The 17129-nt window shown below is 39.6% G+C and overlaps 1 protein-coding gene across 5 annotated transcripts in view; it reads left to right on the top strand.

The window, feature by feature from the left end:
• Positions 1-556: 556 nt before the first annotated feature.
• Positions 557-17129, top strand: part of MPP6 (membrane palmitoylated protein 6) — a 126291-nt gene continuing 109718 nt past the window's right edge. For 2 of the 5 annotated variants that reach the window (XM_032286976.1, XM_032286973.1), the window contains exon 1: positions 557-770. The gene's annotated coding sequence lies outside the window, so the exon portion shown is untranslated. Of the gene's footprint in view, positions 771-1551; positions 3615-17129 lie in introns of those variants that run through there. The other 3 variants (XM_032286978.1, XM_032286977.1, XM_032286975.1) reach the window with 3 other exon arrangements.

Here is a 17129-nt window from a genome sequence, read left to right as displayed (position 1 = left end):
CAGAATCAGGCGTGTGTGTGAAGGGGGAGGGGGAGTTTTTCCAGAGGCTTTTCTTCCAGTTCCATTTCTCTTTTGTGCCTCAGGACCGGGTTCTTGAATGTAAAACTCTCAGAAAGGGCAGGGCGGGGCCTCTTTTATGCCCGCGGAGTATCTTGCCCAGCGGTAAACGCTGAGTGACAGCGGCGATTTCGGTTCGGGAGACCCAGCGGGGACTGGGTCCGACAAACCCTCTCTCGCGGGCGCGGTAGCGGCCAGCGGGCTGGCGCAGTACTGGGAGCCCCGTAGCTAGGCGGCCGGGCCCAGAGCGCAGTCAGGCGGGGCTCTCGGAGGCTGGGAGGGGGCTCCACCTGGGCGCCGCGCCGCGGCGGGAGGGGCGGGGCCCGGCTTCCCGGAGGCGGTGGCGCCTCCTCGCGCCCGAGCGCGCGAGCCGCGGCGTCCGGCGCACGCGCAAGGCCAGCAGGGAGCGCGCCCCGGCGGCGGGCGGCGGCGACGGCTGGAGGTGGAGGAGGAGGGCGGCTGAAGGGAGGCTGGCTGCGTGCGCCGAGGTAGCGGCGGGGGCGACCGGAGCTGGGGCGGAGTGGGGAGCGAGGGAGGGAGACGAGGGAGAGGGAGACGGAGGGCAGTGAGAGACGCATTTCCAATTCCCAACTACGAGCCCCGAGTTTGCAGATGGGGCTGCTCGGCGGTGCCTGTGGCTGAGGGGGAGCAGTGGCGGCGGGGAGCGACCGGGAGCGGCGGCGGCGGCGCGGAGGCGGCTGAGGTGCGAGCCGGTGAGTTGTCGGGGCCCCCACCCCGCTCTGGTAACGGTCGCGCCGCGCGCCGGGCCGGCCGGGGGCGCCCTGTTGCTCGCCGCGGCGCGCCACGCGGGGACCCTGGCCCGCCCCGCCCCTCGGCACCTGGGCTTCGGCGGGCGGGGGGGAAGGGACCCGGGAGCCGGAGGCGGCACTGGCAGGGAGGCTGTTCGTCGCCCCCAGCCCAGCCCGCGCGGAAGGGGCGCTCGACCGGGCTCCTGGCCCTCGGGCCGCGGGGCGGGCCGGAGCGCGGCAACGTGTCTGCCCCGTGCTGCTGGCCGCAGCTCCCCACGCGCTCCCTGGCGCGGCCCCGGCTTGGGCTAGGGCAGCAGACGCGCGGGGCCCCTCTGGGCGCGGGGCTCGGGCGCCGACACCTCTGCGGCGGGAGTCGTGGTGTAGCATGAATGGAGAACCGGCATGGGGGCGGTGTTGCTGTGACTGACACCTCCGGGGTCGGTTCCGAGAGGGGGCGATTCCTCCGGCACCCTGTTCTTTCCCGAGCTCGGGGTTCCTGGCGGGGGTGGGGGAGGCTTTCTCCAACTACCGCCGCTACTTCCGAGGTACAAGACTCCAGTTGTTTGGCCAAAGTGGCTGTGGGCCGAGCACACGCTGCTCCGGGGGCGTTTGCTGCGGAGGTCGTGCTCCCGGGTCCTGGGTACATTCGTCTGAAACCGGATAGGTGTCGGGGCGGTTTTTTTTTTTTTTTTTTTTTTTTTTTTTTTTTTTTTTGGCTGGCTGGAGGGTCAGCAGGGGAGTCGATTGAGGGATCTGACCGTGTGGTGACGGGATGTGGATTGGTTGGTAGATGTTTTTTTGCAGAAGGACTTTTTAACAGTTTATTGGGAGTTTATTCTCAGTCTTACCGGTTTCTGGGATTGCAGCTCGAGATTACATTTGTTAAACTTCCATCAGCTGGGTGGGAATCTGTGTAGGGGGTGGGGGGTGAAGCGAAGAAGAGAACTGAAGACTGAACGGGGAAGCTCAGAAAATTCTCCGCATTGCTTATAAACAGCCGGTTAAGGTCAGGCTAGCCACATTTTACTCTTTCCTGCGCCTTTGGAGAGTGCTGGAATTTTACTTTGTGCTTCAAGTGGTCTTGTAGTGTAGCTGAGAACGTTTGGGGTGAGTTAAAATGGTCTTCAATTGAAGTATGATTTAGCAGCCATTTCATTCCATGAAATCTTGCAAATCATTTATAAACTTATGTTGGTCGAATATATCAGGCGAAGTAACATTGTTAGTAATGCGGTAGTTTCCTTATATAGATATAGCAGTGGACCTCAAGTAATATTGCTTATTGCAGGCATCTACTGTGCAGTGATGACAGAGTGGTAGGCCTGATTATAGTTCTTTTTGAGGCCTTATTAACAGTAAACAAAGAACTTTTGTGGATTGTGTCATTTTGAGGTCATTTGTACCTTTAATGTATCATCTATTTAAATAGGTCTTTATATACGTGTTCACACGATATGTTACCCTTTAATGTCCATGTTTCTTATATTCTAGACTACGGTTACATAATACACAAATGGTGACACTTTTAATTACTCAGTTTTGTCCTATGAAGGCTGCACACCATCTTTATGGAAGAGGTGTGTATGTGTTCTTACTGATGCCACCGAATTCTTTTCCATCTCGAATGTGAAAATGAATTATTTTACATTCTAGGTAAAATCAACACTGGAAAAATGAAGGTGCTTAAGCAAGTCTAGTAGCTCTATATAAGACAGAATCTTTTTTTTTTTCTTTAGACCAACTGTTGGATTTTAAAAATGAATCATTTTTATACATTTGAGGGAGCAGTTTGCTTCTTTCTCAGTCTCATTTTAGGCTGAAATTGTTCCAGAAAACTACATAGCCTGCTTGTTTCTCTCCCACTCCCCTCTTTTTAGCTTGAGATAACCAAGAAGACATAATTGTGATTATGTTACCTTTTAAAAAAGTTGTTTTAAAGCTGAAGTTGCTTGTTTGAATATTTACTATCCCTTTACATACTTTACTACTTAATAATGGATTAGCAGAAGACAACAGATGTTTTAATTAAATGCCTTTCATATTTTTGACATCTGAGCTTTGTTAAAATTGAGTAGCATCAGCAAATTATTGCTGAGAGTTGCAAATCATACAGGATTAGTGCTGGTCAAAGGCTAGTTGTACAAGACAGCAAGAAAATAAAAAGACGTAAGAGAATCCATTTATACTTTTGACATCGCTTACTCTACTATAAATTGCCTATTGCTAGGTGACTTTTGAAAACGAGTGTCTTGTAAATCTCTCATTAGGTATATAATAGTTAATAATTTTTCTTTCCAGAGTGATTCATTTGATAAGTGACTAAATTTTTTTTTTTTATCAGAACTCTACTTCAGGTAAGTATAGTTAACCATGTAAGCGATGTGCTGATATTTATTTCAGGAAGAATGAACACTTACCCATTTGATAAAATAAATACTAAACTGTTTGGAAATATGTCAGTTATTCCGTAAAAATTATGCTGAGAAAAACTATGCTAGTTTTGTTTTAACTCTAGGCTCTTTCTTTAGAAAAGTGGTCTTCACATTTATAAATATAAGAGCAGATAAGTACGAGAGATCTATTCTCTGATACGGTGGCATTATTGCATTAAATATTTTATTTTTTTGTTGTAGGGACCAGTTTTGTTTAGTGTTCCTGTTGAGTCTCACAGAAGCTGCAATGGTTTTCCTCCTTCTCTGTTACTTGTATCTGACCACTGGGGGGAGACTTTACAATTGGGCTTAACTATATTCCACCTTTACATATACCTTGGCTGCTAATCATCCTGGGCACTTTGCCAAACTGCTGGTAAGTGTGCTGAGGAGGATGCACTCAGAAGCAAGGCTCAGTCAAGGTGTTTAATGACTTTTCTTTCTTTAACACACACCATGCTCACAAAGTATCATTCTTTTTTTTTTTTTTTTTCCCCCCCATTTATTTATTTTATTGCATTTTAGGTTTGGGGGTACATGTGAAGAACACGCAAAATTGTTGCATAGGAACACACATGGCAGTGTGATTTGCTGCCTTCCTCCCCATCACCTACATCTGGCATTTCTCCCCTTGCTATCTCTCCCCAGCTTCCCACCCCCCACCCTCCCTCCCCTATTTCCCCCCAACTGACCCCAGTGTGTAGTGCTCCCCTCCCTGTGTCCATGTGTTCTCATTGTTCAACACCCGCCTATGAGTGAGAACATGCGGTGTTTGATCTTCTGCTCTCCTGTCAGTTTGCTGAGAATGATGGTTTCCAGGTTCATCCATGTCCCTACAAAGGACCTTAACTCATCGTTTTTGATGGCTGCATAATATTCCATGGTGTATATGTGCCACATTTTCCCTATCCAGTCTATCGTCGATGAGCATTTGGGTTGGTTCCAGGTCTTTGCTATTGTAAACAGTGCTGCAATGAACATTCGTGTGCACGTGTCCTTATAGTAACAAAGTATCATTCTTTATAGACTCTCTTATTAACAGTCTACTGTGGTCTAAGTATACATCTAACATGATGAAAGATAAGATTCCTGAATACATTATGGCTTTCAAAGATCTGACTTGACTTGCATTAATCTTAGAAGCAGTGTAGGTTTAATTACTTGCGTAGTGTACACAGATATAAGTCGTTTGGAAGGATCTGGAAAGATCATCACTCTTCCGTGGTGTGTAACTATATCCAAACCTCTTTTAAACAAATTGGTGTCTTCTTATAAAAAGCTTTTGGAGAAGATATTGAAGCATCCCGTGTACCTAATTTTAGTGTTCATTTCACCACAGAGGGGAAGTTCTTCCTCTGTCATAGTCATAGAGATAAGATTAAAGCCCACAACTTTGTTGACCATTAAGCTGTGACCATTCTTACCAGGGGTAATAAAGTCAGAAGGCTGGTTTCTACTTTTTCTTTTCTGATGGTATTTAACTTTGTTAATGTCCAGTTCAATAATAATGAACTCAGTAAACAGGCTGTCACATTTATGGTAGTTTAGAAAGAACTTAAGTTTTATGACCTTCCTTAATTATGATAGACTAATTCAAAGACCTTTCTGTAATCTTTATATGGTAAATTTATTCACAGAGTAGTGAACAGAACAAAATTTGAAGTCGTTTCTATTATTCCTTCATTCTAGGTTATTTTCCTTCTTTCCTTTAAGATGATTGCTTTCATCTGAAAATTCTTTTTTTCTTTTTTAACTATAGTGTACTAGAAGAGATACTTTCTGCTTAGGAATATATTCATTTCTGGCCAACTTTAGGACTATGTTAAGGACTTGGGAATGAAAGTTTCTAAAGGCCTATCTGTCAAAGTTACCACTGACCCAAGGCAAAATGAGAATTAAAGATAATATAATGAGTATTTCATAAAGCTCAAGTTATTTTAAAATCCTTTCTGCTGCTTGCTAGTTTTGTACATGATCTAATCCATCCTTTGCTAGTTTACATCTTTTCCTCTTAAATCTATCATTTCTATACCCTCTTCCTCTACTTTTTACTGTATTTCGTCTACATTGCCCTTCATTTTGTTCCTCATCAATGCCATGACTTGCTCCTAACTTAGGGCTTTTGTACTCCGTTCACTCTGTCTGGAACTCTTTTCCTAAGTCATTACATGAGTGACTCCTTTTCATCATTTCGTGTTGTAGTTCAAGTATCACCTTTTTAGACAAGCATTACTACCTAACCATCTTTCCAGAATGACACTAGGCTCATCTCCCTCTATCCCATTATCTTTTTTATTTAAAAATTTCTTCATGCCTGTAATCCCAGCACTTTGGGAGGCCAAGGCAGGTGAATCACCTGAGGTTGGGATTTGGAGACCAACCTTACCAGCATGGAAAAACCCGTCTCTACTAAAAATACAAAATTAACTGGGCGTGGTGGCCCATGCCTGTGATTCCAGCTACTCAGGAGGCTGAGGCAGGAGAATTGCTTGAACCCAGGAGGCAGAGGTTGCAGTGAGCCGAGATAATGCCATTGCCTGGGGAACAAGAGTGAAACTACGTCTCAGGAAAAAAAAAATCTGCAAACCATTTATCACTATCTGATGCTATATTTTTGTATTATTTTATAATCTGCATGCTCACTAGAATATAAGCCCATGATATCACTGATCTTGTCTCTTTTTTTGTTTTTGTTTTTGAGATAGAATCTCACTCTGTCACCCAGGCTGGAGTGCAGTGGTGTGATCACAGCTCACTGCAGCCTGGGAACTCCTAGGCTCAAGTGATCCTCCCACCTCAGTCTCCTGGTAGGTAGGACTACAGGAAACAACCACCATGCCCAGCTAATTAAAAAAAAAAAAAAAACTTTTTTTTTGTAGAGATGGAGTCTCACTATATTGCCCAGGCTGCTCTCAAACTCCTAACATTAAGGGATTCTCTTGCCTCAGTGCCTCAAAGCACTGGAATCTTAAGCGAACAACCACACCCCGCTGAGCTTGTCTCTTTTGATTAATATTATCTTTCAAGAACTTAGACCTGTTCTGGCACATAGCTGTCATTAAATAAATCATCCTTTAAAAAAAAATCTGAGGTTCTTCCTGAGGTTTTGATGTTAAAATGCCCCTTTATAAAATGATAGTTATAGTAAACAGGTCACTTTTGGCCATAAGTGATAGAAATCCATTCCTGCTGTTTTAGGTAAGGGGGATTTATTGTTAAGAGGCAGCCAGTGTCCAGTGGAATGCAAGGACTAGGACTCCAGTGCCTGCAGGGCACGTTTTTTTCTTTTCTCTGTTCTCTGTGCATTTGCTTCATTCCTTCTCTGGCTGCAGAAGACCACTTCCTAGTCCTCTTAGTGGAAAATATGGCCACCAGCAACTTCTGAATTGTCATGGTACGTGCCTAGGAAACTGGAGAAAGGTCATCTAATTCTTCCCTGTTCAATAAACTGCATCTCATTATTAGAACTTGGTTTTACTTGCTGTAACCACACGTAATGGGGTTAAACAGACAATCCAGGTAGGTGCCCCTGTAATAATTCATGTTTGCACTTATTCAACAGCTGCAAAATATCCAACTCTCCTCTTTTTAAATTTGATCTTGAAATCTGAAGTATCTAAAAAGCATTCTCCTGGAGATATACAAAAGAAATGTATCTTTCATGGGGATGATTTGCAGTTTGATTGAGGAAGACAAAATATATACAAAAAGGAAAGAAAATAAAAATAGCTTGATGATAGTAGAGGAACTGGTAGAAGTATTTGAATTTGTATGATAAACAAGAGTCTAACGTCATTAATATATAAAGTACCTACCAACCAGTTAGGAAAAGACTAACCATCAAGTGGGCAAAGATCATGAACAGAGTAATTCTCAGAAAAGGAAATGCAAGTGTTTTGTAAGCATACATAAAGGTATTCAACTTCATACCTACAAATATTATAAATAAAAACTATAAGATACTGTTTCACCAATTAACAGATGAAAAATGTTTGATAATACTTTTGAAGAGGATAGAAGTTAACAGGTTAACAGGGGTTCTCACATTGTTGGTGGAAGCAGAAATCAAAATTTGATGTGATTGAAATTTCTGAAGAGCATTAAGGTAAACAGAAAAGCCTGGAAATATGCGTTAATTGATAGAGATGTTTGTGGGAGGGTGAAAAGTTAATACACAACTTATTTGACCACTAACTTGCATTGGTTTGTTTTTGGCGTTAGTCATAAACAAACTGAAACAGCAGGCCTCTTCCCCAAAAAGAGAGATACCTTTTGGGTGGTATTTAGTTACCCTCCTCATCTTCTCTATTCCCCTTTCTTCTACTCCAATACTGGTAAAGTTGTTTATAAATCACTGAGATTTTCAGACACTTTGTATTCTTCACACAACCCAGTACTTTGTTAGCTACTTAGTAGCACTAAGTGAAGATTTAATTGAAGGAGCTTAGCTTATTGCCTTTTTATAGACCCAGTTCATGATTTTATGCTTTTGGAAGAAATGTTTTATAAAAAATGATTGAATTTCATTTGATAAATGTACTTAGAATATTTATTAGAGTAGGCAATAGAGCATTTTTTTAAATCTTGGCTTATTTTATAGCATATTAGCAGAACTTTTTCATAGTTCCTTTGTTCTGTAGGATATTGTTAGATATTAGTTGGGTAGGATTAATGTTGTTAGAAGATAGAATAGGGCAGCTGGAGATATGTCGGACTTCTAAAGAAAAATTAGTGAGAAAGTGTGGGGAAAATGATCTCTGAGCAGACTAGGGGCCATATGCTTAGGAAAGGAAAAGCGAAGGGTGAGAGATTCTTTTAGAGAAATTCTGTGGTGGAACTCAGAGGGGTACATTTTGGGAGAAATTTTAACTTAGGAAAATACTAAGATGGTTTAGGTAAATGCATACTTGAAGGATAGGTACATACTTTGTATGTTGTTCTGTAGGTCATTTTACCATGAAGTGACTCTGGCGGGGGTTCTTTACTTACGTGAGCATCAGAATCCTTTGGAGTTATCCTACACTAAAGGATTCTAATTTAGTAGGTCTAGTATGGGACAGGAGCATGACTATATTGTTAAAATCTCCAAGAGCCACTATTTGAGTGTAAATACATCCTGTGGAATATTCCATTTTAATAATGAAATCATTCAACATGGCTTTTGAGGTTATATATCATTTAGATAACTCTAATGCTAGAACTTGAGTCTGTCTCACCAGGTCAATACATTTGCGCATATATTATTGATTCCCATTGCTTTACTCTCTTGCATATTCTTCCCTCCTCTGCCTTCTTGTTTCTTTTCTACTAATGAATGTTCAGGCATGGTTCTCCAAAATGGCCATCATAAGGTGGCCTCATTCATAATTTATCTTTTCAGTACAGAACAAATTATAACATAGCGCTTATACAACTGGTAATTACATTCATCACATGAGTAGATGATTTATGTGTTTTCATTCATATGAGCCTTGGACATATATATCCAGTTTTACTATTTGAGCTTTTTTGTTTTTTCTTCTTGCTATCAAGAGGTTGATGTTTAGTCATAGTTAATGCTGACATAAGCATTTGGCAATATTATTGATACCACCATGTTTCAATGTGTGTTATATGCTCTCCACACATTGGAGAGCACAAATGCTCTCCGCTCATTTGCTTGTTGCAGATTTAAAAATTACGTTTTTTAAGTAAAATCTTTTTATGATTTTATTAGTTTTCCATGACTGTTGCAACAAATTGCCACAGACTTAGTGGCTTATAAATATATTTATTCTCTTACAATTCTGGAGGCCAGACATCTGAAATCAGTATAATTGGGCCAAAATCAGGGTGTCAACAGGGACATTTTTCCTCCAGAAAATCTAAGGGAGAACCCATTTGTTGCCTTTTCCATAGTTTCTGGTGGCTTCTGGCATTCCTTGGCTTGTGGCTGCACACTGCAGTCTTTAAGGCCAGCATTTCAAATCTCTCTCAGCTTTGTTTTTCATCTCCCCGTGTGTGTGGGGGGGGGGGGGGAGGCGGGGACATCTCCCACTTGTGAGGGCATTTAGTGTCCTCTGGAATAACCTCCCCATCACAAGAGCTTTAATTTAATCACACCTGTGAAACTTTCCAAATGTAACATATCCAGGCGTCAGGAATTAAGACATAGCTGTCTTGTGGTGGTGGGGGAGCGGGGGGGGGGGGCGGGGGGGGGGGGGGGGGGGTGGGGGCGCTTTATATTGAAATTACCACAATGGTAATTTTAATGGTTCAGAAAAGGGAGGAGGAACTGATAAGTGTTTTTGTTCCGTCTTCATCCCTTTGTCAGTATTTCTCAATCGGGGTGATTTTGCTGAACTCTCTCCAGGAATATTTGGCTGTCACAAATATTGTGACAGGTGTTGCTACTGCTATGTATAACGTATAGGTCAGGGATGCTGCAGACAGTGCACAGGACAACCCCCCTCAACAAGGAATCATCCAGCCCAAAATGTTAGTAGTACTGAGGCTGAGAAACATTATTCTAAAGGCATCTATTGCCAACAGCTTTTTGTGGGATATCCAGAAAAAATTCTGATGCCTCTATTATGAGTAAAAGCCTTTAATCTCTTTTGATCAGAACTGGTGGTGGTTTTGGTTAACTGAAAGTGAATTAAGTGAAAAGTCATAAAAAACTATTCATACATATCTTAAATAATATATTACTTAAAAATGTGCATTCATGTGTCAGTCTTTTCTTTGAGTACGCATCTTTTGCCAGTGCTTTGGGTCATCATTCTTCTATAAGCCAATGCATTATCACTGATTACCAGCTTTGGAGTGAGAACTTAAAAGATTGTGAAGCAATCTGCATATAAAATCTAGATTTCTAATGTTTTATGACTCCTCAATTGTTTATACTTCTTTATCCTTAATTTTACAGCAGTTTATTTTGTTTTGTTTTGTTGTTTTGTCACTTGCTTTTTTGGGGGAGTCTTTCCAAAGCATCTACTTGTTTTGTTGTTTTGTTTTTTGTTTTGAGACTGGAGTCTCTCGCTCTGTCACCCAGGCTTGAGTGCAGTGGCACAATCTCGGCTCACTTCAACCTCCTGGGTTCAAGCAATTCTCTACCTCAGCCTTCCAAGTAGCTGGGATTACAGGCGTGTGCCACCATGCCCAGCTAATTTTTGTATTTTTTAGTAGAGACAGGGTTTCACCATCTTGGTCAGAATGGTCTTGAACTCCTGACCCCGTGATCCAGCCACTTCAGCCTCCCAAAGTGCTGGGATTACAGGCATGAGCCACGGTGCCCTGCCCAACTTGGTTTTATATAAAAAATAAAACTCCCATCATCTTGTATCAAACACAATATATGATGCATATAAAGAAAATGAAACTCTATTTAGTAATAATGGATTACCAAGGAATTGGGAGTACTAATTCTAGTCATAGCTCATTTGAACAGCATCCAATCTGGTGATATGGTGAGGGTGAATGTCAATTGTTTACATATTCTTGGATGTTTCAGAAAATTTTGTTTTCATTCTCTAATGGCAGAATTTATAAATCTGTAGAATATTATAAATACTTTATTGGTATTAGCAGCTTAGTGCTTGAGCTACTTTTCTAAAAGAAACATTGCTTTTTTTCATTAACTGTAATAAATACCATTTGAAGTTTGAATGTGGCTATCTTCAAGTGGATGTGTCTTTTATTTACTAGAATATGTTTGTCTATATGCACATAATAAAATGTTAATGGAAAATTTAACTTTAGTTACATAAATAAAAAATTATTTGCCTTTTTTATTCCTCTTTAATATCCTTCTAGCTCCTTATGTAAGGAGCTGCTCAGATAAGAAGCTCAGATAATTGGGTTTCTTATAAAGAGCTTTGATATAAGAAACTCAGATAATTGAGTAAAGAAGTTTAGTTTATTAAAGTTGCTTATTTTTGAAATGAAATGATAATCATGCCGTTGGTTTTTTTTTTTTTTTTTTTGTTTTTTTTTTTTCCCCTGACAAGGAGTCTTGCTCTGTCCCTCAGGCTGGAGTGCAGTGGTGTGATCTCATGATCCTGGCTCACTGCAGCCTCTGTTTCCCGAGTTCAAGCGATTCACCTGCCTCAGCCTCCCAAGTAGCTGGGATTACAGACGTGTGCCGCCACACCCAGCTAATTTTTGTGTTTCTAGTAGAGAGGGAGTTTCGCCATGTTAGCCAGGCTTGTCTTGAACTCCTGACCTGGTGATCCACCTGCCTCAGCCTCCCAAAGTGCTGGGATTACAGGTGTGAGCCACTGCACCTGGCAGCCATGCATATTTTTATACAAATCAATTTAAATGCTTTTTATTTTTCAACTAGTAATCTTTTGAAATCGGGGTAAATGGAAAAAAAGATGTAAGCCACGTTTTTAAAAGATCGGAATATCTTGTGAGACAAAGTAGTCTCAGTATGCCCTTACCAATCTTTAGCATAAAGTTCTTGAAAACCACTAGGTAGAGAAATTTTTCATGAAGGTATTTAAATTATTACAGAGTAAATAAGGTTAAGGAGACTGAGTTGTCAGTTAACCTGCAAAGATTCTGTAAAGTTTTAGTATTCACCAATTAAAATGTTAAATGTATCAAACAGATTATCATTTTATGCTATTCAACTTGGAAATACCAGATACTATTCAATTAGTTTCCATTCACCATTACTTTCTTGAAAGAAACTTTTCAGGACTTCCAACAAGGCCCCCTGCCCCTGGAAAAAAAAGTGCTTATAAATCCTAGGAGGTATTTTTGAGGGTATTTTATTCAGATTCTTTCTTATGTTCACTTAAAAGTTATAGATTCCAACTTTTGTCCTAGAGATAGCGTAACTTGGATGTTTGAGATTTAAAAAAAAAAAAAAAAGCCTTTAGTAACCTTTATTTAACTCGCTCAGCTTGCTATAGCCAAGTCGGTATTTATAGTTTGTTTCCACCCTTGATTATTTCATGCCAGTACTCATCAGAATGTAACCATGGAACACTGACTTGGCTCTCTCTGTTCTTATTCTCATCTCTATTCCCTCCTTCCCAACAGACTCTGCAATTCTAGATTGAAGGCTGCAAATTTATTTTGTCTCTTCCTCTGTTATTTCTTCTAAGGAGTGTGTACCGCTGATATTCTGTGCTCCTACTCTGCCATTTATCTAGTTCCCTTCTCTTTTATCATCCATACCTGGAGTTCCCTCTTTTGCAAAATATCTCCAAAAAGAGCAACTTAGAATTTGTTATTCTCCAGTAGAAATTTGTGAAGCAATCTGCATACAAAGTCTAGATTTCTAATGTTTATGAGTCCTCAATTGTTTGCTAAAAGTAAATCTGTTTATGTATATACTGGCATTACACAAAATAAAATGATTATTTTATATAGTTTATTTGAGGGAAGAAACAGTTTCTTTGTATTTCCCCAGTCAGGCATCATCCATGAACATAGATAGGCTTTGCTTATTACTATTTTTTTTAAATTGAAGATGTTAGGGGAAAACACAGTTTAGCTGTATAAGTAGTGTTTTATCATGTGTGGCAGACTATAAGTTCTGAAAGAATTCAGAAGAAGAAATGTTCACCTGTGGGGAGAGACTTGCTACTTACTTGATTGAGTTAATTTTGAGGTGAGTTAAGTGACTCATTTTAGCGCTAAAATTTTGATTCTACAAAAGCAGTAAGTAGGTCATAAATGGGTAAGTATGGATTAACCAAGGAAAAAAAATATTCCTTAGATGGAATGAGTAACATGAGTGAAGGCATTTAGGTGGGAATTAGATACGTGGTTGTACATTTAGGAAGTAAAACCATTAATGTGTTTAGAAAAGAGAGTTTATATTAAGGAATAAGAGTGTGTTAGGTTGAACAGATGGAAAGCTAAAATATTAAGAGAAATTTAAACATCACAGATGACAGAAAATCATGTTTTTCTAATGCAATTTGGTTATTAAAATGCTTTTTTAATGAGATTGATGTGATAGTCTTATCATGAGTAGATTATAGTGAAAAAGAGAATGGTGGAAAGAGGCTTGTAAAAATTTAAAGGTGAATTAAGGAGAGCCTGAGAGACAATGGTGGCAGAGGGAAGGAAGAGTAAAAGATAAATGTAATTCACCATGGCAAACCAAATGACATAGGGTATCTTGAGGTTTTCAAGGGATTTCTAGGCAAAGGCAGTCTCTGGATTTTCAGGGTTTGGAGATTCCCTGCCCCCATCCCCCAAGATGCTAGTCTCTTCACCAAAATAAACCCTGATCTTGTTTTAAAGGTTATTTTCTTTTTAAAAAAGTTGTTATAGTCCCTAAATTTGAGCAGGTTGTTCTCATATTTGACTAAAGGATGGAAAAGTTCTTTAGAGACTGCCAACTTGGGTATTACTTAGTCAAAAATCATTTACCCCTACATTATATACTGTTAAAAACAATGGGAGGACATTAACTGGAAAGATGATGGATGAGTGTGGGTCTTGTCATATAGGGGAGGGGAACGAGCAGAGGAACTGTAAAAAAAAATAGAGAAAAAAGAACAGAAAATAAAGATACTGATAGTAGTAAGGAATATACAACTTTTTTTTTTTTTTTTTTTAAACACAGCATCTCCCTCTGACTCATTTGAGTGCAGTGGCCTGATCATAGCTCACTGCAGCCTTGAATTTCTGGGTTCTAGTGATCCTCCCAGCTCAGCCTCCCAAGTAGCTGGGACTACAGGTCCACGCCACTATGCCCAGCTAAATTTTTGTTTTTAATTTTTGTAGAGTCTAGGTCTCACTGTATTGCCCAGCCTGGTATCAGATCTCCTGGTTTCAAGCCCTCTTCCCTTCTTGGTCTCCCATTAGTGCTGAGATTACAGGCTTGAGACATCATGCTAAGCTTTGTGGGGAAATGTGGAAAGCATGTGGCTTGATTCTTAAAAGAAAGCTTTCACTTTACTTTTGGTCTAGGCCTTCCTCTGTGACATCTTTTCAATTTCATAAAATAACTCTCTAGCAAATACATCTTAGAACCACGATCATACTGTTTCTAGAAAGCCAAAATATTATGAGACGTTTAGTAGGTGAGCAAGAAAAGTGGAGTGATCCTGATAACAGAAATAGCATAGAGCTAATACATCTATTTGTTATTTAGAATATACCAGTGATTCTTTAAGGGGGTATTTTTGCCCCGTATGGCACATTTGGTAATACTTGAAGCCATCTTCAAGTAGTACTTGGTAATACTTGGTTGTCACATCTGGGGGTGGGATGCTACTGACATCTTGTGGGTAGAGGCCAGGGTTGTTACTAAGCAATTAACTGGGACAGACCCCACAACAAAGAATTATCTGGCCCCAAGTGACACTAGTGCCAAGATTGAAAAACCCTGGAATATAGAGTAAGCACGTTCTTCCCTGGACACTTTTAGAGACATAGGTCAATTTTTTACTGCTTTTTCTTCTAGTCTTGACCAGATACCGTCCTACCAACAGCTTACAATAACATATAGATTCTTACATTGCATTCTTAAGGGTGTATCTTAGACACTTCAATTAGACGAATACTTTTAAATATTTTTACCCATCTTCATTTAGGGTTGCTATATTGGGCAGTTTATTTTTCTCTTTTACCAAATTAACTCTTGAGGCATCACTCAGTTTTTAAATTCTTGATGGCCTCGTGATGATTGTTTTAGGCATCTTTTACGTTTTTCTTCAAGTCCCAGGTCTAGGTTGAGCTAGTTCTTGAGTCCAGGTTTTTTTTGTATGATGTTTGAACCTGTTCTGATTTTTTAATATATAAAAAGTTTAAACAAGATGTTTAAGGGAAAAACTATCTTGGAGTTCTTTTTGAATAATTTTATTCTTGCTTACAGATAAAGATTGCCATACATATAACAGCTGCATTTGGAAAGCCTTTATAATGGTTTATAGTATTAAATGGAAAACACTGAAATTCTAGAATGAAACAAAGTTTGCAAGAACTTCTATTTGGCTTTATTGTTTTTGTTAAGCAGAGCAAAATAACTCATAATATGAAGATAAAAGTTGAATGAATGTATCCATAATTGAGAAAGAGGTATGTTTTTAGAAAAACAATTTACTTTTTTCCTTATCCCACCTCTATTTGATGTTGATGTAAACATATTGGCCATTTAACATAAAATATAATTGCATTTTGCCTATGTATAACAACTATACTATAAAATAAAAAGAGTTGGAAAGCAAAAGTATTTCTATGCTGTAGTGGTCAGGATATGATTTGTAGATCCAAATTGTGTGTGTAGGGGTGTGTATGTGTGCTTGGAAAATTTGGGAGACAAAGCTCTCGATTAAGTGCGGATCTTCTTTTAGTAGACACTTCCTTTCTGCTTTTTATACACATCAGTTATATCTTCTTCCATTTTCATTTGTATAGGTGTTACATTAATTGGCCTGCCATCACATGCAAAACTGAGTTGCCTTATTGATAAATCAGTTGTTAACAACAGGCTTTCATTAGTTTGCTGAGTAATATACTCTTGAGCTGTACCATTGAACCATTCCACCCCACCACTACAACTCTACATGGTTAATTTTTTGAGTCCTGACTCCTTTCTTGAGCTTTCTGTCAGCCACAGAAAGTGTTAATATTGCAGCTGCTGCCTCACCAAAGAAGTATCATGTACCTCATGTATGTACACACAACCAGCATTAGTAAATCTGTTTTAATTCTGGAGATATGTTACCTAAGAAACATTTTAAGTGTATGAAAAGACTACTTTTCTGAGCATAGGAATTTCAGGGTAGTCAAATGCATTTCTGTATCCTTTGTGCTCTGAACAAGCTAGTTTACCTGGAAGGAGGAATTTATGTTGGTTAATGAGTAACCTATTTATGATCCCGTTACTTATTTATGATCAATTTATTTTTAATTAAACTTTTAACATTATTAATGCTACATGACATACAAAGTTAAATCAGCATGGAAGAATGAATGTACCTTGAAAGTTAAAGGTTTCTATCCCTACTCTTCATAGAGTTAATCATGGTTAATAGTTTCACATTTAGTTATATTAGTAAAGTGGTTCTCAACAATTCATTACTGGCATTTTTGGCAGTACTATACTTTGCAATGCAGGATTGTCCTAACCTAAACACTACTCAGTGTTTAGTGTCCCTTAATATTTAGTTTTCTACCGCAGTTACTGAGACCATCAAAAATGCCCTAGCACATTTTCAAATACTCACTGGGAAGAGGTGGTATGGTAATTTAAAAAAATATACTATATGTCTTAGAAAGCATATGTTTTCAATTTTACACAGTAACTATTGACTCTAGTATAAAAGAATATTTAAGCGCACATAGACTTCTTGAGGGAGGCCCAGAGAAAATCCACTTGGGTGGAATTGTGCTTACTTCTAAAGCCTTAGATTATAAGATTTTTCAATCTTATTTGCTTTCTTTCCTGATAGTATTATTTTATTGTGTTTTCAGCTACCTGTCTTTTTGTGGTTTTTTAAATTTTTTAATTTTTTTTTATTTTTGAATTGTGTCCTCTTGCTTGGCTGGGTTTTATTGAAGGAAATTCTGTGCAACCAGGTTAGAGGACACTTTCTTTCCAAGGTTTGCCAAGGCTTTTCTCGGCACCTGTGGAAGCTACTGACCCAAGACCACTTTGTAATTTCTCTGCTTGAGGTGTTCTGAACTGACTAGGTAAATTTGGAACCCTGAATCCTTGAGAGTAAACTGTGATTACTAATTCTCAGGTGATATTTTTTCTACTAATGTGGAGTCCAATCTGAGACAGGCTAACTCCTTATTGTCTTCCTTGGCCAACAGACATGTTTTTATTGGACTACTCTTACAAAGTAGGGGTTAGTCCTGTAAGGTCTCAGCTTCATGTAGGTAGGTCTAAATTACATTCTTCATTTTTAACAGGCCAGGGCCTAAATGGCAACCT

Source organism: Sapajus apella, unplaced genomic scaffold (genome assembly GCF_009761245.1).
Source record: "Sapajus apella isolate SASKATOON/1434 unplaced genomic scaffold, GSC_monkey_1.0 scaffold19, whole genome shotgun sequence".
In the NCBI taxonomy this organism is placed as follows: domain Eukaryota; kingdom Metazoa; phylum Chordata; class Mammalia; order Primates; family Cebidae; genus Sapajus; species Sapajus apella.
The sequence above is the reverse complement of the archived record's forward strand: the minus strand, read 5'-3'. Positions and strand labels throughout refer to the sequence as shown.